At 43.6% G+C, this 26,748-nt stretch overlaps 1 pseudogene; it reads right to left on the reverse strand.

Annotated features, from left to right (window-relative positions):
- Window positions 1-3,867: 3,867 nt before the first annotated feature.
- LOC121578495 overlaps window positions 3,868-26,748 on the reverse strand; it is a 61,643-nt pseudogene continuing 38,762 nt past the window's right edge.

The raw sequence follows: 26,748 nt of genomic DNA on the forward strand, positions 1-26,748 counted from the left end.
GCCCAGTACATCACTGGGGCCACGTTTCCTGCCATCCAGGACTTCTATACCAGGCGGTGTCAGAGGAAGGCCCTCAAAATTGTCAAAGACTCCAGCCACCCTAGTCATAGACTGTTCTCTCTGCTACCGCATGGCAAGCGGTACCGGAGTGCCAAGTCTAGGTCCAAAAGACTTCTCAACAGCTTCTACCCCCAAGCCATAAGACTCCTGAGCAGCTAATCATGGCTACCCGGACTATTTGCACTGCCCCCCCACCCCATCCTTTTACGCTTCTGCTACTCTATTAATTATTTATGCATAGTCACTTTAACTCTACCCACATGTACATATTACTTCAACTACCTCAACTAGCCGGTGCCCCCGCACATTGACACTGCACCGGTACCCCCCTGTATATATAGCCTCCCTACTGTTATTTTATTTTACTTCTGCTCTTTTTTTCTCAACACTTTTTATGTTGTTGTTTTTTTAAACTTTTTTGTTAAAAATAAATGCACTGTTGGTTAAGGGCTGTAAGTAAGCATTTCACTGTAATGTCTGCACCTGTTGTATTCGGCGCATGTGGCCAATACAATTTGATTTGATTTGATTTGAGATGCACTCTCAAACTTTTGTATGATTTCAGACAGTGGTTTTGAAAGTGGTACTCATGAGCCAAAAATGGTCCCCATTTTTTGTGCACTACGTCATCAAATTGTGTACTATGTCACCCATTTCGTATGATATTTTACGTGCTGCAAAAAACAACAACACATTTTGCAATTTGCATGACATGTTACAAATGTGTTGTGCTTAAGATCCTAGAGTGCATCTTTAAGTGCTGGTACTTTAGTTTACATCACTGCCGATAGCATCCCAGCACACCATATTTCAGCCTGCACAAACCCTGTGATATGTGTTAGCCAACTGAGAACCGATCTCCTCATTGTCACAACTCTGTTTAGATCGCCATGTAGTAAGTTCACTTCGGTGGTTTTGTTTACTAGTTTAGTGAGCTGGCTAACGCTGTCGCTGTTGGCAATTACTGAGCTAGCTTAGCTAGCTAGCTAGTTGGCTAATAATGTTAAGTATACATACCTTCGTAATCGGTTAAATGGAACGACACGTAGAATTTAAAGCCCTTCTCCAATTACCTTTTCATCACTGAAGTTGTGGCCTGGACAATTCGTGGATATTGTTTACGGTCAACTTCGGCAACTCCTGAAGGCACCGAGAGAAAACATCCGCCATTTTCACTCACTGAGTGACAACTTCCAGCTGCGCCGGAAATAGTGGGTACTGTTCACTAAATACGGAAGTAACGTTCTGCAAAGAGCCTATAATGGGCTCTGGAGTCTGATTCCCAGGCCCAGGTCAAGCTTTTGTTTGAAATTCATGGAAGTTTATGAGCGCAATGGCAAAAACAGGTTCACAAATGGTTCACATCCCAAAATAGTTGTCACGTTCATTTAAGGACGGGTCAGACCAAGGCGCAGCGTGATATGCATACATGTTTATTTACAACGAATAAACACACGACAAAACAACAAACCAAACGAAACGTGACGTCCAAAGGCTGAACAAAAAACTAGCCTAAACACGGAACAAGATCCCACAACTAACGAGTGCCAATAGGCTGCCTAAGTATGATCCCCAATCAGAGACAATGAGCGACAGCTGCCTCTGATTGGGAACCACACCGGCCAACATAGATCTACACATATTAGATAGAAAACATAGAACTACTAACATAGAACATCACACCCTGACTCAACATACAGAGTCCCATAAGTCAGGGCGTGACAATAGTTTAAATTGTTAAATGATGTAAGTGTTTTTGACAATGGGTCAATTGCTTTAATCATCAAGATTATTTTTTTTACACATTAATAAACAGTTATGGTTAAAATTGTGATATAGTCATTTGTGCTTGCCAAATTTTAAGCTTGGTTGAATAATGGTTTATAAATGCAATTAAAATGGTCATAAGACAAACTCTTATTCGATCGTGTAACCTTTCACTGTTGAAGAACATTTTCACTTTTGGATGTGATGCATTGGTGTAATTATATATTTATTAAGGCATCATGTCAAGGAATTAAGGCTTAAATGAATGTCTGCCCATCTGCGCAACACACTCGAAATAACGACCTCGAACATGTCCATTTGTGTTGACACTGACGTCATGTGACAGTACGCAAAGAACGGGGTCGAGAAGGTCAGTGTGCAAAATCCAGACATGATAGATTGCCATGAAAGAAAAAAAGACAGGAGAGAGAAAGTATGTTTTCCATGCAATTTGTTTAGCTTTTTTGGGGGATACATGATTTCTACTGGACAATTTAACATAGGAAGTCAGCTATCTAGCTAGCATTTGCCAGCTACCTCAGCTAGCTCATTGCAGAGCCCTATATGGCTCTGGCTAACTGTAGCTAGCTAGTTAGCAAACATAGCTAGCTAGGTAGCAAACTTTAGCTGGCGTTTTTGTTAGGCCTACCAACTAGGCTAGCTAGCTAACTAGTTACCATAACACATTCTACATAATATACTTTCCATGCAATCTGTTGAGTTTTGTTTGGATTAGCTAACATGCTAGCTAGCTAGCTAGTTTTCTAACCTAAAGCTGTCAAATAGCTATGCTATGGTTGCTACTCGCTAACTAACTAGATAGCAAGCTGGGCTCACCTATGTGTGAAGCTAGCCACAATAGCAATTAGCCACTACATTGGAATTTACGGTTCGCCTTCATAATAAAAGTCCCCTATTGAAAGTGATGCAAACGGAGCTCACACAGCATGTTAACATTAGCTAGCTACGTGTGTCAACATACATTATGAGTAACATTAGTTCCTTTCCAATGTAGCTAAACACAAGCTAACTTATTAGTGTAAGCACAGATAGAAAAATGGCCCAGATGTTTCATTCATGTGAAGCATTCGGTTGGAGTTTCCTCTCCCCGATTTATTGCACCCGTTACTGAGATGGTTGTTCTAGTTTAGATGATTGAGGTTGTATCAATATTCAATCTTTCCTACCCTGGTAGTCAACACCACTGTGCTGGGGTATAACTAGGCCCTCAAGGAAAGGCCGTATGATATACACTTACTGTACAAACCATTAGGAACGCATTTCTAATATTGAGTTACACCCCCTTTTGCCCTCAGAACAGCCTCATTTCGTCAGGGCATGGACTCTACAAGGTGTCAAAAGCGTTCTACACGGATGCTGGCCCATGTTGACTCCAATGCTTCTCACAGTTGTGTCAAGTTGTCTGGATGTCTTTTGGGTGGTGGACCATTCTTGATACACACGGGAAATAGTGAGCGTGAAAAACCCAGCAGCGTTGCAGTTCTTGACACATTCAAACCGGTGCGCCTGGCACCTACTACCATGCCCCGTTCAAAGACACTTAAAACTTTTGTCTTTCCCATTCACCCTCTGAATGGCACACATACACAATCCATGTCTCAATTGTTTCAAGGCTTAAAAATCCTTCCTTAACCTGTCTCCTCCCCTTCATCTACACTGATTGAAGTGGATTTAACAAGTGACATCAATAAGGGATCATAGCGTTCACCTGGATTCACCTGGTCAGTCTATGTAATGGAAAGAGCAGGTGTTCCTAATTTTTGGTAAATATGTATTGTATTGTCATAAATACATTTTAATGGCTAATAAGGTTGGTGGAACCATTCATAGCCGGTTTTAGGAAGAACCCTCCGAAGATAAAAGGGTTCTCGGTAGAACCCTTCATAGAGGGTTCTAGGTAGAACCATAGGCATGGGTTTCTTTGAACTCTCTGCAAAGGCTTCTACCCAGAACCAGGACGGGTTCGCCTATGGGGACAAACCAAAGAACCCTGTATGGTTCTACTTAGCACCTTTTTTTCTAAGAGTGTATTGGACAGCCAGGTTGATGTAGGCTGAGCGGTAGGAGCTGATCCTCCTTGTACAGCTCCACACACATCAGACCTGTCACCTCAGCCATGGTCGTGGCTATAGCCGGGATTATGTGCCTCACAATCAGCTTACTCTGTGGATGAGATGGGAAAGAAACTGTCAGTCTGAGAGTGTGTGTGTGTTCCTGGATGTCTGCTAAGGTGCTATTAGGAGAACAAAAAGGAAGGACAGGGGGAATAAAGGTGATGTCATCTATAAACAAGATCAAACATGCATTAGTTCCAGTACGGCTGAAAAGTGTCCCCCCGTCTAAAGGTTTCTGCATGCTTCAGTTCAGTTCGACTGGCACCTAGCCGAACTCGGCTAGGCGAACCGAACGAGTGTGCTCACGTACTCCCTAAAAATACCTTCGCTTGAAAAACAAGAAAAAAGCGGCAATAGTACTGCTTGTCCATTTTGAGATGGCGTAGCCAGTATCACTTCCTCAAAGTCAGAATTAATTGAAGATAACTCAAGAAATATGTCATTTTATCTAGCTAAGATGTTTGGTGAAATATTTATCAAGCGAAAAAATGTGCCTGAAATGATTAATCTCTCATTGAATTACAACAAACACATAATTGAAGAATCCCTACTGTTGACCAATCACCGACGAAGGGGCATAGACTTCGGCTACCGATGTCGGCTTACCTCGATAAAAAATGTTGTGTGCCCGAACAGCCAAAAACAAACAAAAACGTCCCAAAATGTCGTCATAATATGAGCACGAACTGTTCTCAACTGTTTCGGCTGGGAAGCATGCAGACACCCCCCCATCTGTCTGGGTGTCTGTGTGTGTGGGGCCCTGGCCCGGCTCAGGTAACACATCCCAGGGGACAACGGGTAAAGTGATTTGTTCTGCCTCAGGAACAAAGGTGAGTGGGCCGTCTTTCCTCTTTTAATGCTCGCTTGGTGGCTTCAGGGCAGGTGAGAGCAACAATAGAAAACACAGCCAGGACGGAGGGGGACGGGGAAGAGTGTATGTGTGTGTGTGTGGTGAGTGTGTGTGTGGTGCGTGTGTGTGAGGGGGTGGAGAGGGTTGCCGTTAACTCTCAGTTTCTCTCAGTAGTGTCGTTGTGATAAGGGAAAATAAGGAAGATTCTAACCTTCTGACGATCAGCAGTTGGGGTGTCATAGTTCTCTGCCTTCAAGTTAGAGGCAGCAACGATGTAGTCCATTTGGAAGTTATTATCATCATCCTGTAAATACAATTTATTATCTTTATAATACATTCATTTATTAACCGTTAATATCCAAAGACCCTAGTGAGATTGTTATGTTTTCTTTCAGGGAACACCTGCCACAGTAGGGACATCCTTTAAAAGAGGAGACAAGAGGAGAAACATTCTGACATACATTACATCAACAGCTGTGAGATGAAGATAAGATGAGAACAAATGACTCCAGGAACAGAATCCTTCACAGCACATCCCTGTCTAAACTCTGTTAGCCATATTAAAGTTGAATGAGTCAATGACGTGATGCCATGGTTTGAGCTCTGAGGCCTTTGTGTCTGTGTCACTTTAATTACAATAATACATTGCTTATTCACCCCTCTGCGATTTAAATCAGATTTACCCTGTGAGCGACACTATCTATGAGCTCATACTTCAGCCAGCACGGCTCAACAATGCCTGGTGAGGCGAAAGTCAATCAGGGGCAGCTGGAGGGGTCGTGAGGTAGTCACACCTGGCAACCCAATGCTGTGGAATCTGCTTCCACACATTCCAGGCATCCGCAACATGACCTGGCCAGGTAGTAGGGGTAGAGAGGATGAGGAGGTGGAGGAGGAGGAAGAAGAGCATGGCCATTTTGAGGGTCTCACTCCCATTAAAGATGACATCTGATACGCACCTGACTTACCTCATCCAGCCTATTCCCCTCTCCTAACCACACTCAAATCAGTCATCTACCCTACATGCCTCTAAACCTCATTTTAATGTCTAGAGAGTGCTAGATAGGGAGTGGGAGAGAAGAAGAGAGAGAGAGTGGGGGTGAGAGAAAGAAAGGAGAGAGACCGTGACTAGCTGCACAATGGAAGTGTTATGGAGGAACTGCTGCCCTCAGGGCTGTCTGAGTGTGCCACTTCAAAGGGCTGGGTGACATGGTGGTGGTAGACCATGTGAGATGGGGAGTGGGGGGACAGGGGGGGACACTGCAGACAGGGATCCTCAGTGGCTAAAACACCCTACAGCCTAACAAACAGAGCTGGAGGTCCTCACACTGGTGACTATTCATTCACCAGACTGGTTTTAACAGGATGTGCACTCTCTAAAACGCTCCCCCTTGCAGTGGTAGTGCAAAAGAAAGGCCCCAGAACACAGGACAGCCCTGTTTCCTAGACACCCTGTTAAGGACTGGTACAGACCAGACTCACAGAGGACTCAAAGATGAAACTGCCATTTTGTGGCCCCATGTAGAGTTTAGCGTGGCCCCCTCCCAGGGGCCAGCCGCCAGTGTGTCTGTGGCCTCTAGCATTATGCAGCGTGAGCAGTGGAGATATGCCAAGCATGACACTGTGGTTTTATTACCTTCTCAAAGTCAATGGGGTGCATCTGCAGGGCTGAGCTGTTCACTGGAGGAGAGGACAGCTTCTTCTGCAACACATCCAGTCGCCATGTATCTGGTCAAATGGAAAAGTGAGTAACATATAAGCGAAATTTGCTTACATCCCTGTTAGTGAGCCTTTCTCAAGATAATCCATCTACTTGACAGGTGTGGCATATCAAGAAGCTGATTAAACAGCATGATCATTAAACAGGTGTACCTTGTGCTGGGGACAATAAAAGGCCACTCTAAAATGTGCAGTTTTGTAACACAACATAATGCCACAGATGTCTCAAGTTTTGAGGGAGCGTGCAATTGGCATGCTGACTGCAGGAATGTCCACCAGAGCTGTTGCCAGATAATTGAATGCTAATTTATCTACCATAAGCTGCCTCCAACGTCATTTTAGAGAATTTGGCAGTACGTCAAACCGACCTCACAACCGCAGACCACGTGTAACCACGCCAGCCCAGGACCACCACATCTAGCTTCTTCACCTGCAGGATGGTCTGAGACCAGCCACCCGAACATCTGATGAAATTGAGGAGTATGTCTGTCTGCAAAAAAGCCTAAATAAAGCCGTTTTGCACAACCAAAGAATTTCTGCACAAACTGTCAGAAACCATCTCAGGGAAGCTCAAATGCGTGCTCGTCGTCCTCACTAGGGTCTTGATCTGACTGCAGTCCGGTGTCTTAACTGACTTTGGTGGGCAAATGCTCACCTTCAATGGCCACTGGCACGCTAGAGAAGTGTTCTCTTCATGGATGAATCCCAGTTTCAACTGTACCGGGTAGATGGCAGACAGTGTTATGGCGTCGTGTGAGCGAGCGGTTTGCTGATGTCAACTTTGTGAACAGAGTGCACCATGGGGTTATGGTATGGGCAGGCATAAGCTACAGACAATGAACACAATTGCATTTCATCTATGGCAATTTGAATGCACAGAGATACCTTGACAAGAACCTGAGGCCCATTGTCGTGTCATTCATCCGCCCCCATCACCTCATGTTTCAACATGATAATGCACAGCCCCATGTCGCAAGGATCTGTACACAATTCCTGGAAACTGTAAATGTCCCAGTTCTTCCATGGCCTGCATACTCACCAGACGTCAACCATTGAGCATTTTTGGGATGATCTGGATTGACGTGTATGACAGCGTGTTCCAGTTACCGCCAATATCCAGCAACTTCGCACAGCCATTGAAGAGGAGTGGAACAACATTCCACAGGCCACAATCAACAGCTTGGTCAACCTTATGCGAAGGAGATGTGTCGCGCTGCATGAGGCAAATAGTGGGCACAACAGATACTGACTTGTTTTCTGATCCACACCCCTACTTTTTTTTTTTACGGTATCTGTGTCCAACAGATGCATCCATAGATTAGGGCCTAATGAATTTATTTTAATTGACTGATTTATTTATATGAACTGTAACTTTTAAATTGTTGCATGTTGCGTTAATATTTTTGTTCAGTGTGTGAAGGACAGTTTACTCACCCCAACCTCCACTCTCCCTCTCCTCCTCCATCTCCTTGTCAGTGAGGTGGATCTTGACAGTAGATTTGGGGGTGAAGGCAGGTACAGTTGAAGTCGGAAGTTTACATACACTTAGGTTGGAGTCATTATAACTCGTTTTTCAACCACTCCACAAATTTCTTGTTAACAAACTATAGTTTTGGCAAGTCAGTTAGGACATTTCTCCAACAATTGTTTACAGACAGATTATTTCACTTTTAATTCACTGTATCACAATTCTAGTGGGTCAGAATTTTACATACACTAAGTTGACTGTGCCTTTAAACAGCTTGGAAAATTCCAGAAAATGATGTCATGGCTTTAGAAGCTTCTGATAGGCTAATCGACATCATTTGAATCAATTGGAGGTGTACCTGTGGATGTATTTCAAGGCCTACCTTCAAACGCAGTGCCTCTTTGCTTGACTTCATGGGAAAATCAAAAGAAATCAGCCAAGACCTCAGAAAAATAATTGTAGACCTCTACAAGTCTGGTTCATCCTTGGGAGCAATTTCCAAACGCCTGAAGGTACCACGTTCATCTGTACAAACAATAGTACGCAAGTATAAACACCATGGGACCACGCAGCCGTCATACCGCTCAGGAAGGAGACGCATTCTGTCTCCTAGAGATGAACGTACTTTGGTGTGAAAAGTGCAAATCAATCCCAGAACAACAGCAAAGGACCTTGTGAAGATGCTGGAGGAAACAGGTACAAAAGTATCTATATCCACAGTAAAACAAGTCCTATATCGACATAACCTGAAAGGCTGCTCAGCAAGGAAGAAGCTACTGCTCCAAAACCACCATAAAAAAGCAAGACTACGGTTTGCAACTGCACATGGGGACAAAGATCGTACTTATTGGAGAAATGTCCTCTGGTCTGATGAAACAAAAATAGAACTGTTTGGCCATAATGACCATCGTTATGTTTGGAGGAAAAAGGGGGTGGCTTGCAAGCCGAAGAACACCATCCAACCGTGAAGCACGGGGGTGGCAGCATCATGCTGTGGGGGTGCTTTGCTGCAGGAGGGACTGGTGCACTTCACAAAATAGATGGCATCATGAGGAAGGGAAATTATGTGGATATTTTGAAGCAACATCTCAAGATATCAGTCAGGAAGTTAAGTGTATGTCAACTTCTGACCCACTGGGAATGTGATGAAAGAAATAAAAAAACTATTATTCTGACATTTCACATTCTTAAAATAAATTGGTGATCCTAACTGAACTAAGACAGGGAATTTTTACTAGGATTAAATGTCAGGAATTGTGAAAAACTGAGTTTAAATGTATTTGGCTAAGGTGTATGTAAAACTTCCGACTTCAACTGTACATTGACCCTCTCTAGGACGCTCTTAATGGCAGAGATTGTGTACCCACAATCCCATAGATCGGCCCATAAAGGTTGGCTGCTGCCACCACACAGTCTATATGGATGGACTACAATACATGACAAGATAGCACAAACTGTTAATGGCCCTCCCACCTCAACATTCAGAACCAGACCTGCTGAGTTAGAATACATACTTATGTTACACATATGCTAACTCAAACAAAATCCACTAGTAATTTTTTATCATTTCCTGCCAGTTGCACAGTTGCCAGGAGCAAAGGTTGTGGAAAATGTTCACATCGGACAGGATGTTCCTCATGGAATATGGCAACCACATGATGAATGGGCTGAATGAGCTAGGAGCAGAGTCACCCGTTAGTGACCAAAGGAAAAAACCTTCTGAACTTACAAGTCAGAAAACAATAATATTTACATCAGTTTAAAAACTCCCATCGGTAACCAACTAAACCCTTGTGATTCTTCATGTAGATTTCAAAAGTCATGTCTGCTATTGAATACATCAGAGGATTATGAAAGATTCATTGGGTGTTTCCATTGACTTACAACTGATATTAAATGGCAGTTAACAGGCTCTAAGCTTTAGAAGCAGTCAGTAGACTGGTTTCCATTGACCCAGGTTTATTAGACAAAAGCAATTGTGACGTGTGTAATGGAAAAGGCAGCTATAGGAGATATGTTCTAAAGCTCTAGAGCATTTGTATCTGGTCGACAGGGGTGGATTTTCTTTTGTTGATCTTTCTTTATTGCGGCAAATCGAGACCTTGTGACTAGAAGGTTATATCTGACATTTTTGTTAAAAATGAGTTAATCACATATAATTGATCTTTAGATGGTTCTACATACAGTGAGGGAAAAAGGTATTTGATCCCCTGCTGATTTTGTACGTTTGCCCACTGACAAAGAAATTATTTGAACAGTGAGAGACAGAATAACAACAACAAAATCCAGAAAAACGCATGTCAAAAATGTTATAAATTGATTTGCATTTTAATGAGGGAAATAACTATTTGACCCCCTCTCAATCAGAAAGATTTCTGGCTCCCAGGTGTCTTTTATACAGGTAACGAGCTGAGATTAGGAGCACACTCTTAAAGGGAGTGCTCCTAATCTCAGTTGTTACCTGTATAAAAGACACCTGTCCACAGAAGCAATCAATCAGATTCCAAACTCTCCACCATGGCCAAGACCAAAGAGCTCTCCAAGGATGTCAGGGACAAGATTGTAGACCTACACAAGGCTGGAATGGGCTACAAGACCATTGCCAAGCAGCTTGGTGAGAAGGTGACAACAGTTGGTGCGATTATTCGCAAATGGAAGAAACACAAAATAACTGTCAATCTCCCTCGGCCTGGGGCTCCATGCAAGATCTCACCTCGTGGAGTTGCAATGATAATGAGAACGGTGAGGAATCAGCCCAGAACTACACGGGAGGATCTTGTCAATGATCTCAAGGCAGCTGGGACCATAGTCACCAAGAAAACAATTGGTAACACACTACGCCGGGAAGGACTGAAATCCTGCAGCGCCGCAAGGTCCTCCTGCTCAAGAAAGCACATATACAGGCCCGTCAAAGTTTGCCAATGAACATCTGAATGATTCAGAGGAGAACTGGGTGAAAGTGTTGTGGTCAGATGAGACCAAAATCGAGCTCTTTGGCATCAACTCAACTCGCCGTGTTTGGAGGAGGAGGAATGCTGCCTATGACCCCAAGAACACCATCCCCACCGTCAAACATGGAGGTGGAAACATTATGCTTTGGGGGTGTTTTTCTGCTAAGGGGACAGGACAACTTCACCGCATCAAAGGGACGATGGACGGGGCCATGTACCGCCAAATCTTGGGTGAGAACCTCCTTCCCTCAGCCAGGGTATTGAAAATGGGTCGTGGATGGGTATTCTAGCATGACAGTGACCCAAAACACACGGCCAAGGCAACAAAGGAGTGGCTCAAGAAGAAGCACATTAAGGTCCTGGAGTGGCCTAGCCAGTCTCCAGACCTTAATCCCATAGAAAATCTGTGGAGGGAGCTGAAGGTTTGAGTTGCCAAACGTCAGCCTCGAAACCTTAATGACTTGGAGAAGATCTGCAAAGAGGAGTGGGACAAAATCCCTCCTGAGATGTGTGCAAACCTGGTGGCCAACTACAAGAAACGTCTGACCTCTGTGATTGCCAACAAGGGTTTTGCCACCAAGTACTAAGTCATGTTTTGCAGAGGGATGAAATACTTATTTCTCTCATTAAAATGCAAATCAATTTATATCATTTTGACATGCGTTTTTCTGGATTTTTTGGTTGTTATTCTGTCTCTCACTGTTCAAAGAAACCTACCATTAAAATTATAGACTGATCATGTCTTTGTCAGTGGGCAAACGTACAAAATCAGCAGGGGATCAAATACTTTTTTCCCTCACTGTATGTCTGTGAAGCTACATTTAAAAACATTTAACTGAAAATGCAGAAACCCGTTTGAACTTGGCGCTATAAAATTCTATCTGCAGTCCAATCACAAGCCTGAACAAACACAGACGGACCAGTCAGAACACATATCTTTGCCATCTCCCTCTAAGTATGGTCTAGGCTAGTCTAGCCAGCAATAATGGCACGCAAGCAAAAAACAACACTGTCAGAAATCTTAAAGTAAATGATGTTGTCACATCGTTGCTCAGTAGAGACAGTAATTTGTCTGATCATTATAATACATTTCTTAATGTATTTTATGATGTGTTCTGACTATCTTGGTAAAATAATGTTATTCTGTAATTTATGCTACAGTTTTATTAAAAGCTGAAAATGTCTAATTCAGAAGTGTCAGATTGAACCTTCTATCTATCTGTGATTGCACCCTCCTAGAAAAACGGATTTACTAATGTTTCAGGATTTTGATATCTACACTTTAGTTGAGGTACGTAATGGGTTATGAAGAAGAATTCACTACAAAACAGTTCTGAGAGCTGGGATGTGAAAATGTTGACACTCAATATCTCATAACTATGCTTTGTGGAAATAAAACCTTACAGTCTCAAGGTAATGAAATGATTGCCAAATAATGGTATGCTGTACACGTGATGTCATCACGTAACTCTAAAGCTCCAATCCACACTTAATTCTAAATGCCTACTGCTTGCTAAATGTTTCTTTGCAGGACAAGGATTGTCCTGACTTTCAAGAATGCCTGAATTCCTTTGCCTTGCTGTTCTGGTTGGCTGGATGCAAGTTTCAACAATTATTTCAGAACTACAGGAGTGCACATGAGAATTATTAGAATATGGCAAATATTAGTCAATTATTGCATTCTATCCATGCTGGCTTTTGCGGGCTACCTGAGACATGAAACAGATGGGTGGGAGGGCATACAGTTGTCGCCAATTTGTTAATTAGCAATTTGCCTAAATGGTTAATGGAAACACTTTAATCACTTAATTTGTATTTGACTTTCTAGGTTTTGGCGAAAATGATTTTTTATTTTGGGTGTACCTTCATTACATCCAGCAGTTTTTATCAGCTCAAGACAGTTCAATGGAAACGCACCGTAGCAGGCAATTGTTGCATCTATTTTCTATACTTCTATACTTTCTAAATGTCTAAAAAAAAATCACTGGACAAGATAATAGCTAGTATGTGCATTGAGTCTGTTGATAAGCAGCATTCCTAAATACCATTGCTGTTGTCCCATTGTCTGTCTGTGAGAGCTGCAGGTCCAGACCTGAGGACAACTGAGGTGACAACCCCTCATACCGGGAGAGAGGAGGGGAACAGAGAGGAGAGAACAGGAGAGAAAGAAAGAAGAGAAACAGAGAATAGGTGAAGAAAGACGAGGTGAGGGGAGGAGGAATGGAGAGGACAGGAGGAGAGGATTGGAAAGGAGAGGAGAAAGGAGGGAGGGAGAGCAGAAGAGGCAAGATAGGAGATGAGCATAGTGTAAAAGATAAGAGAGGAGAGGTGGGACAGGGCAATAGTAGTGTGTGTGAAGAGTTCACACTCAAAACACCATTTTAATTAACCCCTTGGTAACAGACTTTTCACCTCAATAGCTCCTTTGTGTGCCTGTGCTTTGGGGATGTGTGTGTGTGTGCGTGCATGTGTGTGTGTGTGCGTGTGTGTGTTTGTGTGTGCATGTGTGAATGACGGTGATTTCATCCACCTTGCTTTGTCTGCAGCAGCAGGTAAGTGGTTCTCGCAGTTAGGATAAGAATCAATTCAATACACGACCAGAGAGAAAGTGAGGAGTCTTATCTGCCGAGATAATGACATTTCGATCATTTCTGCTGACCCTTACGAGAGGCAAATGAGGGCAACTGCAGTATGTGACTGAGAAAAATATAGTAGGTTGTGTAAAACGTACGTTTTTGGGGTCGAAGGTCAGGGATGGGGACATCTCTTTGCTCCAGACCAAAAAGGCAGTTCTGAACTCGTCAACTGAGAAGAGACAGACAAAGAGGGATTTCTAAATGACATAACTCAATCACAGCAATAATTCCTGAATTTTCTTACCCCGCACTCATCAATACAATGAGGGTATTCAAAGCAAGAGGAGGCTAAAGATACATGTGACTGTCTACACCAATCCATTGGAAAAATACATGATGCACTTAGATGATCATGGGTATATTTTTTTCAAGAAAATATGATAACATGATATGGTCATAATCACAGAGTACATTCAAAAAGGGATCCTACCCTTTCTCCTCATGGTTGGTAAATACATGACAAGCACATTCTAATCTAATGGGTGTCTAATCAAATACTTTCCCTAAGTCATCATCTGACATACCAACATCACATTCCCAGTGGCCATGCAGGCAGACAGAGAGACAGACTAATGTTGTTATCAGGTGTGTTTATCACGCCATTTGTTGTCCTGAGTAAAAAAGAACAGAGGAACCTGACAGCTTTGATTTAGCCAACAGTCCCAACAGTCTACCAACAGGCTTACAACACTTGGGCTTCAAAGAGAAAGAGAGAACAGGGGAAGAAAATCAGGAACCAAAAAAACTAACTGAAAACAACAATGGATTTAAGTCATTTTTAAAACATCTAAACCCAGCCTCCTGCTCCCATAAGGCTTGAGCCACTACAGAATAATAAGCTACACTCACAAAGGGATCTTTTCTCTTTGTTTTGATGCGTTACAATCTTTATGTGATGTATTGCAGCTGCTCAACAGAACCATAGCCCAGAAAATTGAGAAACTTCAGCATGTGAGGCACGGCCTGGACCATTGTTAACCCATGACAAATGTTCCTGCTAAATGAGTCCAATACCAAAAGGGCTTCTCTCAGGGGACTTGGAGCAAAAATGCAATGTATTTCTTCAAGACGAACCCAGCCTCCCACCAATAAGGCTTTAAACAGGATACGAGTAGAATGGAATCAGTTAATCAGTCAGAGGTATGTTTATTAACCCATATTATTTCAAGCAGGGGAGATAGTGTTTATCAGACTAGGCCAGACAGGTCCAGTTGTCAGAGTCCTGTAAAGGCTTAATCCATATGACGAGGGTCACAGTGGGAGTATATGGGTTGGCACTAATTCTTCTAGAGTCCCCCAGGTGTGACAGCATGTAATGTTGCTCTCTCATCAGTCTACATGCCACAGGAGATTATATGGATCCCAACAGACACTTTTGAGGATAGCATATCAGTGGGGTGTGAAATACTAAATATCCCAAGATATGTTCATGTTGTGTTCAATAACGCTGGAAAGCCAGCTTTGAGCTAGCTGTATATTCTTGCATTATGCCTTTCAAGGAAAACATTACATTGGACAGCTGCAGATGTTAAAGCTGCAGAGTTTCCAATTATTGAAAATGTTACTGTATATAAACTGAATTATTATACATGATCTAGACCTATGGCATAGGTCTTGATCATGTATAAGCACACTATCACATGTAACAGAGATTGATTTACTGTTACCCGTTGAAGGGCAAGCAATGCAGCAGATGTGCAATGTTGTTGTTGTAGATGGTCTCCCACTGGCGTCGGGCCCCACCCAACACAGTCCTCCCGGCCTTGGGGCCGCTGCCCCCCCCACGCCTCCCCACACACACTGCAGGACCTCCAGAGTCTCTGCCTCCCCCCGGCCCAGGGTACGCTCCAGGAACCCAGCAGCATCCCTGCAGGGAACAGCAGCATAAGCACCATTAGACCAGGACCCCTCCCCTAATGGGCTGGCATGTAATCCTCTTTCAAGAGGATGATTCTCCAGAAAGAGACAGAAAAACCCAAAGGAAAACAATAGGGGATGATGTAAGATGGTGGACAGGATGAGTTTGGCTTTAAAGCTCATTTAAACCATCTCAAGGTCTCATAACATACTCCCTTCTCCCAGGGTTTATGCTTCCAGAGAGAGAGGGATTGACTCGCATTGTTCTGGCCTGGCTTGTTTCAAATTCCAATGGTAATTGTTTAACAACTGAACAGTGGTGTTAGGAGCAGCCAAGTCCTGTTCAACAACACCGGTTTTATGGATCCTGTTCTGGTCAGACATGGACACATACTGTAAGTGTCCTCTTGTGCCCTTTATATGCATTTCTCTGAGCTTACCACAACTACATTGAGGGACAATGTTATAAATTGATTTGCATTTTAATGAGGGAAATAAGTATTTGACCCCCTCTCAATCAGAAATATTTCTGGCTCCCAGGTGTCTTTTATACAGGTAACGAGCTGAGATTAGGAGCACACTCTTAAAGGTAGTGCTCCTAATCTCAGTTTGTTACCTGTATAAAAGACACCTGTCCACAGAAGCAATCAGTCAATCAGATTCCAAACTCTCCACCATGGCCAAGACCAAAGAGCTCTCCAAGGATGTCAGGGACAAGATTGTAGACCTACACAAGGCTGGAATGGGCTACAAGACCATCGCCAAGCAGCTTGGTGAGAAGGTGACAACAGTTGGTCCAATTATTCGCAAATGGAAGAAACACAAAATAACTATCAATCTCCCTCGGCCTGGGGCTCCATGCAAGATCTCACCTCGTGGAGTTGCAATGATCATGAGAACGGTGAGGAATCAGCCCAGAACTACACGGGAGGATCTTGTCAATGATCTCAAGGCAGCTGGGACCATAGTCACCAAGAAAACAATTGGTAACACACTACGCCGTGAAGGACTGAAATCCTGCAGCGCCCGCAAGGTCCTCCTGCTCAAGAAAGCACATATACAGGGCCGTCTTAAGTTTGCCAATGAACATCTGAATGATTCAGAGGAGAACTGGGTGAAAGTGTTGTGGTCAGATGAGACCAAAATCGAGCTCTTTGGCATCAACTCAACTCGCTGTGTTTGGAGGAGGAGGAATGCTGCCTATGACCCCAAGAACACCATCCCCACCGACAAACATGGAGGTGGAAACATTATGCTTTGGGGGTGTTTTTCTGCTAAGGGGACAGGACAACTTCACCGCATCAAAGGGACGATGGACGGGGCCATGTACCGTCAAATCTTGGGTGAGAACCTCCTTCCCTCAGCCAGGGCATTGAAAATGGGTCGTGGATGGGTATTCCAGCATGACAATGACCCAAAACTCACAGCCAAGGCAACAAAGGAGTGGCTCAAGAAGAAGCATATTAAGGTCCTGGAGTGGCCTAGCCAGTCTCCAGACCTTAATCCCATAGAAAATCTGTGGAAGGAGCTGAAGGTTCGAGTTGCCAAACGTCAGCCTCGAAACCTTAATGACTTGGAGAAGATCTGCAAAGAGGAGTGGGACAAAATCCCTCCTGAGATGTGTGCAAACCTGGTGGCCAACTACAAGAAACGTCTGACCTCTGTGATTGCCAACAAGGGTTTTGCCACCAAGTACTAAGTCATGTTTTGCAGAGGGGTCAAATACTTATTTCCCTCATTAAAATCCCTCATTTTTGACATGCGTTTTTCTGGATTTTTTGGTTGTTATTCTGTCTCTCACTGTTCAAATAAACCTACCATTAACATTATAGACTGATCATTTCTTTGTCAGTGGGCAAACATACAAAATCAGCAGGGGTTCAAATACTTTTTCCCTCACTGTACATTGAGGGTATTACTGTGGGTGAGTCAGTGCATGGCAAACCCAAGATATACTCATTCCCTGTCTGTCTAACAGGAAGATGAACAACTCTGTACACGGAGTCAGTCAGTCGGGGGTTGTATTGTTAGTGAGTAGGTGAGCGGTGGGTTAGGGGGGTTGCCTTTGAAACTGGCCAGAGGTCACCCTGCATCTGAGGGGAAGGAAGTGTTCGGCGAGTTGGTGTGGTGGTGGTGGTGGTGTGTGTGTGAGTGGTGTGCAGCAGAGCTCCATGAGTAGCATCTATCAGCCTGTCACGTTTGCCTGGTTCCTGTGCCACGGCCAGTGGTAGAGTTCCTCTGTAAACACTCATTGCTTTAGTTTAAACAGCTCAGTGCTGCACAAGAAAGACAAGCAGAGTGAAGTAGAAGCAGAATGTCTCCCCTGCAGACACTAACACTTTAAAGTGCTCTAAACAGGAAGCATGGCAGCAGTTTGAGGCTGTCTGTTTTACAACATACAACACATGTGGCTTGGCTGGATATGAAGGGCCTGTTAAAGGAAATGTCCCTCTTCGTCTCTTCTTATAATGAAAAAATATATAAGCGCAACATGTAAAGTGTTGGTCCCATGTTTCATGAGCTGAAATAAAAGATCCCAGAAATGTTCCATTCGCACAAAAGCTTATTTCTCTCAAATTTGTTTACAAACCTGTTAGTGAGCTTTTCTCCTTTTCCAAGATAATCCATCCACCTGACAGGTGTGGCATATCAAGAAGCTGATCATTACACATGTGCACCTTGTGCTGGGGACAATAAAAGGCCACTCTAAAATGTGCAGTTTTGTCACACAATACTCAAGTTTTGAGGGAGTGTGCAATTGGCATGCTGACTGCAGGAATTTCAACCAGAGCTGTTGGCAGAGAATGTAATGTTATTTTCTCTACCATAAGCCGCCTCCAACATCGTTTTAGAGAATTTGGCAGTTGTGAAACATCACAGTACAGTTGAAAAATATATGGCAAATAGAAATCCAATCTGGATGGTGTTAGGAGATAGATGGGAGGTGTTGAACGGAGCTGAAGGATGGGACTAATAACAACAAGATAACTAATGTAAAGCAAACTGTGTCCATAATAAGTATATAGGTTATAGGTTGAGAGGTTTTGTGAATGAGCACAGTTAGAAGGATATGGCATTTAGAAGCAAACCGGATCATGAAATCATGAAAATGATCGGAGAGGTTGAGGGTAGAGGAAGTTCAGGAGTAAAAACAAACAAAATAGAATTATGTTAAATTGACTGTGTCCATAAAATGTATATAGCATAAGGTGGAAGTAGAGGCCTAAGCGTTGTTGTTCACTAGTTTACTCCAACTAGGGAAGGGGAGGTGGGGTTGGAAAGTAATAAATGGAAATATATTTTTTTTATGGATATGTATGTATATGTATTTCTATGTATGTATGTATGTACAGTGGGGAAAAAAACTATTTAGTCAGCCACCAATTGTGCAAGTTCTCCCACTTAAAAAGATGAGAGAGGCCTGTAATTTTCATCATAGGTACACGTCAACTATGACAGACGTGACTTCCGTCTCGCTTCCGCATTGTCTCCGTGCTGCTCTGCTGTTTGTTGCTACTTGGCTACCTGCCAAACTATTCACGTTTTACTTTTAATAAACGTTTAATTAATCTCTGTGTTCAACAAATTTACCAACTTTTTAGTTTTGTCCTCACTCATCTTTTTTCGTTAAACTTTTTCACCCCGGACGTTTATCCCGAGACAGAAGAGTCACTTTCCTGTGCGTTTTAGCTGCCAACTTTACGTTATTTTCCTTTTTCCATCGCAACTTTTTTCCCTTATTCAACTTTTTCACTCCGGACGCTTCATCTGGACATGGTTCATCAACATCTTCAACAGCCGAAGCTAAGTAGTAACATTAACATGATGTCTTCTAATTGCAGTCGCTGTACTCATAATATACAGGAGAATTCTCGCCTTACGGCGAGAATAGCTGTGCTACAAGCCCAGCTTCAGACGCAATCGTTAGGCAAGAGTAATATCAGTGTAGGAAAGGAAGAAACAGCGTCTGTGCCACCAGCAAGTACAGACAGTAACGTTAGTATAAATCCCCCGCACAGTCCCCGCAGCCGGACAACTTTCTCATGGCTTCTGGAGGGAAATACTGTTGGAATGCTCAACCGGTGTCGCTCATTCAGCCGACAGAAACCTTCAACCGGTTTTCCCCATTATGTAGCGAGTCGGAGTCTGAGTCTGAGTCTTCTCTAGTCTCTACTCCTCCCGTTACGGGGTCTGAGACTCCGAAGGCTCCCACCATTAGCTCTGACAAATTGAAAACCCTAGTCATTGGCGACTCCATTACCCGCAGTATTAGACTTAAAACGAATCACCCAGCGATCATACACTGTTTACCAGGGGGCAGGGCTACCGACGTTAAGGCTAATCTAAAGATGGTGCTGGCTAAAGCTAAAACTGGCGAGTGTAGAGAGTATAGAGATATTGTTATCCACGTCGGCACCAACGATGTTAGGATGAAACAGTCAGAGGTCACCAAGTGCAACATAGCTTCAGCGTGTAAATCAGCTAGAAAGATGTGTCGGCATCGAGTAATTGTCTCTGGCCCCCTCCCAGTTAGGGGAAGTGACGAGCTCTACAGCAGAGTCTCAGCACTCAATCGCTGGTTGAAAACTGTTTTCTGCCCCTCCCAAAAGATAACATTTGTGGATAATTGGCCCTCTTTCTGGGACTCACCCACAAACAGGATCAAGCCTGACCTGCTGAGGAGTGACGGACTCCATCCTAGCTGGAGGGGTGCTCTCCTCTTATCTACCAACATAGATAGGGCTCTAACTCCTCTAGCCCCACAGTGAAATAGGGTGCAGGCCAGGCAGCAGGCTGTTAGCCAACCTGCCAGCTTAGTGGAGTCTGCCAATAGCATAGTCAGTGTAGTCAGCTCAGCCATACCCATTGAGACTGTGTCTGTGCCTCGACCTAGGTTGGGCAAAACTAAACATGGTGGTGTTCACCCTAGCAATCTTATTAGGATAAAGACCTCCTCCATTCCTGCCATTATTGAAAGAGATCGTGATACCTCACATCTCAAAATAGGGTTACTTAATGTTAGATCCCTCACTTCAAAGGCAGTCATAGTCAATGAACTAATCACTGATCATAATCTTGATGTGATTGGCCTGACTGAAACATGGCTTAAGCCTGATGAATTTGCTGTGTTAAATGAGGCCTCACCTCCTGGTTACACTAGTGACCATATTCCCCGTGCATCCCGCAAAGGCGGAGGTGTTGCTAACATTTACGATAGCAAATTTCAATTTACAAAAAAAAATGACGTTTTCATCTTTCGAGCTTCTAGTCATGAAATCTATGCAGCCTACTCAATCACTTTTTATAGCTACTGTTTACAGGCCTCCTGGGCCATATACAGCGTTCCTCTCTGAGTTTCCTGAATTCCTATCAGACCTTGTAGTCATAGCAGATCATATTCTAATTTTTGGTGATTTTAATATTCACATGGAGAAGTCCACAGACCCACTCCAAAAGTCTTTCGGAGCCATTATCGACTCAGTGGGTTTTGTCCAACATGTCTCTGGACCTACTCACTGCCACAGTCATACTCTGGACCTAGTTTTGTCCCATGGAATAAATGTTGTAGATCTTAATGTTTTTCCACAAAATCCTGGACTATCGGACCACCATTTTATTACGTTTGCAATCGCAACAAATAATCTGCTCAGACCCCAACCAAGGAGCATCAAAAGTCGTGCTATAAATTCTCAGACAACACAAAAATTCATTGATGCCCTTCCAGACTCCTTCTGCCTACCCAAGGACGTCAGAGGACAAAAATCAGTTAACCACTTAACTGAGGAACTCAATTTAACCTTGCGCAATACCCTAGATGCAGTTGCACCCCTAAAAACGAAAAACATTTGTCATAAGAAACTAGCTCCCTGGTATACAGAAAATACCCGAGCTTTGAAGCAAGCTTCCAGGAAATTGGAACGGAAATGGCGCCACACCAAACTGGAAGTCTTCCGACTAGCTTGGAAAGACAGTACCGTGCAGTACCGAAGAGCCCTCACTGCTGCTCGATCATCCTACTTTTCCAAATTAATCGAGGAAAATAAGAACAATCCAAAATTTCTTTTTGATACTGTTGCAAAGCTAACTAAAAAGCAGCATTCCCCAAGAGAGGATGGTTTTCACTTCAGCAGTGATAAATTCATGAACTTCTTTGAGGAAAAGATCATGACCATTAGAAAGCAAATTACGGACTCCTCTTTGAATCTGCGTATTCCTCCAGGGCTTAGCTGTCCTGGATCTGCACAGACTCTGCGAGGGCCTGGGATCGGGAGAGACACTTAAGTGTTTTAGTACTATATCTCTTGACACAATGATGAAAATAATCATGGCCTCTAAACCTTCAAGCTGCATACTGGATCCTATTCCTACTAAACTGCTGAAGGAGCTGCTTCCTGTGCTTGGCCCTCCTATGTTGAACATAATAAACAGCTCTCTATCCACCGGATGTGTACCAAACTCACTAAAAGTGGCAGTGATAAAGCCTCTCTTGAAAAAGCCAAACCTTGACCCGGAAAATATAAAAACTATCGGCCTATATCGAATCTTCCATTCCTCTCAAAAATTTTAGAAAAAGCTGTTGCGCAGCAACTCACTGCCTTTCTGAAGACAAACAATGTATACGAAATGCTTCAGTCTGGTTTTAGACCCCATCATAGCACTGAGACTGCACTTGTGAAGGTGGTAAATGACCTTTTAATGGCGTCAGACCGAGGCTCTGCATCTGTCCTCGTGCTACTAGACCTTAGTGCTGCCTTTGACACCATCGATCACCACATTCTTTGGAGAGACTGGAAACCCAAATTGGTCTACACGGACAAGTTCTGGCCTGGTTTAGATCCTACCTGTCGGAAAGATATCAGTTTGTCTCTGTGAATGGTCTGTCCTCCGACAAATCAACTGTACATTTCGGTGTTCCTCAAGGTTCCGTTTTAGGACCACTATTGTTTTCACTATATATTTTACCTCTTGGGGATGTTATTCGAAAACATAATGTTAACTTTCACTGCTATGCGGATGACACACAGCTGTACATTTCAATGAAGCATGGTGAAGCCCCAAAATTGCCCTCGCTTAGAAGCCTGTGTTTCAGACATAAGGAAGTGGATGGCTGAAAACTTTTTACTTTTAAACTCGGACAAAACAGAGATGCTTGTTCTAGGTCCCAAGAAACAAAGAGATCTTCTGTTAAATCTGACAATTAATCTTGATGGTTGTAAAGTCGTCTCAAATAAAACTGTGAAGGACCTAGGCGTTACTCTTGACCCTGATCTCTCTTTTGACGAACATATCAAGACTGTTTCAAGGACAGCTTTTTTCCATCTACGTAACATTGCAAAAATCAGAAATTTTCTGTCCAAAAATGATGCAGAAAAATTGATCCATGCATTTGTTACTTCTAGATTGGACTACTGCAATGCTCTATTTTCCGGCTACCCGGATAAAGCACTAAATAAACTTCAGTTAGTGCTAAATACGGCTGCTAGAATCCTGACTAGAACCAAGAAATTTGATCATATTACTCCAGTGCTAGCTTCCCTACACTGGCTTCCTGTTAAGGCAAGGGCTGATTTCAAGGTTTTACTGTTAACCTATAAAGCGTTACATGGGCTTGCTCCTACCTATCTTTCCGAGTTGGTCCTGCCGTACATACCAATACGTACGCTACGGTCACAAGACGCAGGCCTCCTAATTGTCCCTAGAATTTCTAAGCAAACAGCGGGAGGCAGGGCTTTCTCCTATAGATCTCCATTTTTATGGAACAGTCTGCCTACCCATGTGAGAGACGCAGACTCGGTCTCAACCTTTAAGTCTTTACTGAAGACTTATCTCTTCAGTAGGTCATATGATTGAGTGTAGTCTGGCCCAGGAGTGTGAAGGTGAACGGAAAGGCTGGAGCAACGAACAGCCCTTGCTGTCTCTGCCGGGCCGGTTCCCCTCTCCACTGGGGTTCTCTGCCTCTAACCCTGTTGCAGGGGCTGAGTCACTGGCTTGCTGGTGCTCTTTCATGCCGTCCCTGGGAGGGGTGCGTCACTTGAGTGGGTTGAGTTACTGACGTGATCTTCCTGTCTGGGTTGGCGCCCCCCCTTGGTTTGTGCTGTGGTGGAGACCTCTGTGGGCTATACTCGGCCTTGTCTCAGGATTGTAAGTTGGTGGTTGGGGATATCCCTCTAGTGGTGCGGGGGCTGTGCTTTGGCGGAGTGGGTGGGGTTATATCCTTCCTGTTTGGCCCTGTCCGGGGTTTCTTCGGATGGGGCCACAGTGTCTCCGGACCGCTCCTGTCTCAGCCTCCAGTATTTATGCTGCAGTAGTTTATGTGTCGGGGGCTGGGGTTAGTTGGTTATACCTGGAGTACTTCTCCTGTCTTATCCAGTGTCCTGTGTGAATTTAAGTATGCTCTCTCTAATTCTCTCGTTCTCTCTTTCTCTCTGAGAACCTGAGCCCTAGGACCATACGTCAGGACTACCGGGCATGATGACACCTTGCTGTCCCCAGTCCGCCTGGCCTTGCTGCTATTCCAGTTTCAACTGTTCTGCCTGCGGCTCACGAAACCCCTACCTGTCCCAGACCTGCTGTTTTCAACTCTAAATGATCGGCTATGAAAAGCCAACTGAGAGACCTGAGCCCTAGGACCATACGTCGGGACTACCGGCCGTGGTGACTCCTTGCTGTCCCCAGTCCGCCTGGCCTTGCTGCTATTCCAGTTTAAACTGTTCTGCCTGCGGTTATGGAACCCCCTACCTGTCCCAGACCTGCTGTTTTAAACTCTAATGATCGGCTATGAAAAGCCAACTGAGATTTATTCCTGATTATTATTTGACCATGCTTGTCACTTATGAACATTTTTGAACATCTTGGCATGGTTCTGTTATAATCTCCACCCGGCACAGCCAGAAGAGGACTGGCCACCCCTCATAGCCTGGTTCCTCTCTAGGTTTCTTCCTAGGTTTTGCCTTTCTAGGGAGTTTTTCCTAGCCACCGTGCTTCTACACCTGCATTACTAGCTGTTTGGGGTTTTAGGCTGGGTTTCTGTACAGCACTTCGAGATATTAGCTGATGTAAGAAGGGCTATATAAAATAAAATTGATTGATTGATTGAAATTGAGATTTTTTTTCTCCAGAATATCACATTGTAGGATTTTTAATGAATTTATTTGCAAATTATGGTGGAAAATAAGTATTTGGTCACCTACAAACAAGCAAGATTTCTGGCTCTCACAGACCTGTAACTTCTTCTTCGAGAGGCTCCTCTGTCCTCCACTCGTTACCTGCATTAATGGCACCTGTTTAAACTTGTTATCAGTATAAAAGACACCTGTCCACAACCTCAAACAGTCACACTCCAAACTCCACTATGGTCAAGACCAAAGAGCTGTCAAAGGACACCAGAAACAAAATTGTAGACCTGCACCAGGCTGGGAAGACTGAATCTGCAATAGGTAAGCAGCTTGGTTTGAAGAAATCAACTGTGGGAGCAATTATTAGGAAATGGAAGACATACAAGACCACTGATAATCTCCCTCGATCTGGGTCTCCACGCAAGATCTCACCCCGTGGGGTCAAAATGATCACAAGAACGGTGAGCAAAAATCCCAGAACCACACGGGGGGACCTAGTGAATGACCTGCAGAGAGCTGGGACCAAAGTAACAAAGCCTACCATCAGTAACACACTACGCCGCCAGGGACTCAAATCCTGCAGTGCCAGACGTATCCCCCTGCTTAAGCCAGTACATGTCCAGGCCCGTCTGAAGTTTGCTAGAGTGCATTTGGATGATCCAGAAGAGGATTGGGAGAATGTGATATGGTCAGATGAAACCAAATAGAACTTTTTGGTAAAAACTCAACTCGTCGTGTTTGGAGGACAAAGAATGCTGAGTTGCATCCAAAGAACACCATACCTACTGTGAAGCATGGGGGTGGAAACATCATGCTTTGGGGCTGTTTTTCTGCAAAGGGACCAGGACGACTGATCCGTGTAAAGGAAAGAATGAATGGGGCCATGTATCGTGGGATTTTGAGTGAAAACCTCCTTCCATCAGCAAGGGCATTGAAGATGAAACATGGCTGGGTCTTTCAGCATGACAATGATCCCAAACACACCGCCCGGGCAACGAAGGAGTGGCTTCGTAAGAAGCATTTCAAGGTCCTGGAGTGGCCTAGCCAGTCTCCAGATCTCAACCCCATAGAAAATCTTTGGAGGGAGTTGAAAGTCCGTGTTGCCCAGCGACAGCCACAAAACATCACTGCTCTAGAAGAGATCTGCATGGAGGAATGGGCCAAAATACCAGCAACACTGTGTGAAAACCTTGTGAAGACTTACAGAAAACGTTTGACCTGTGTCATTGCCAACAAAGGGTATATAACAAAGTATTGAGAAACTTTTGTTATTGACCAAATACTTATTTTCCACCAAATAATTTGCAAATAAATTCATTAAAAATCCTACAATGTGATTTTCTGGATATTTTTTTCTAATTTTGTCTGTCATAGTTGACGTGTACCAATGATGAAAATTAAAGGCCTCTCTCATCTTTTTAAGTGGGAGAACTTGCACAATTGGTGGCTGACTAAATACTTTTTTCCCCCACTGTAGGTGTACAGAGGCCCATTTTCAGCAACAATCAGAACACGTTGTGTTTGCTAATCCAAGTTTATCATTTTAAAAGGCTAATTGATCATTAGAAAACCCTTTTGCAATTATGTTAGCACCGCTGAAAACTGTTGTGCTGATTAAAGAAGCAATAAAACTGGCCTTCTTGAGACTTGTTGAGTATCTGGAGCATCAGCAACTGTGGCTTCGATTACAGACTCAAAATGGCCAGAAACAAATAACTTTCAAATAACCATCAGTCTATTCTTGTTCTGAGAAATTAAGGCTATTCCATGCGAGAAATTGCCAAGAAACTGAAGATCTCGTACCACGCTGTGTACTCCTCCCTTCACAGAACAGCGCAAACTGGCTCTAACCAGAATAGAAAGAGGAGTGGGAGGCCCCAGTGCACAACTGAGCAAGAGGACAAATACATTAGTGTCTAGTTTGAAAAAAAGGCACCTCACAGGTCCTCAACTGGCAGCTTAATTAAATAGTACCCGCAAAACACCAGTCTCAACGTCAACAGTGAAGAGGCGAGTCCGGGATGCTGACCTTCTAGGCAGAGTTGCAAAGAAAAAGCCATACAGTGAGGGTAAAAAATATTTGATCCCCTGCTGATTTTGTACGTTTGCCCACTGACAAAGAAATGATCAGTCTATAATTTTAATGGTAGGTTTATTTGAACAGTGAGAGACAGAATAACAACAAAAAA

The sequence above is a fragment of the Coregonus clupeaformis genome, chromosome 12 (genome assembly GCF_020615455.1).
Source record: "Coregonus clupeaformis isolate EN_2021a chromosome 12, ASM2061545v1, whole genome shotgun sequence".
Lineage (NCBI taxonomy): Eukaryota > Metazoa > Chordata > Actinopteri > Salmoniformes > Salmonidae > Coregonus > Coregonus clupeaformis.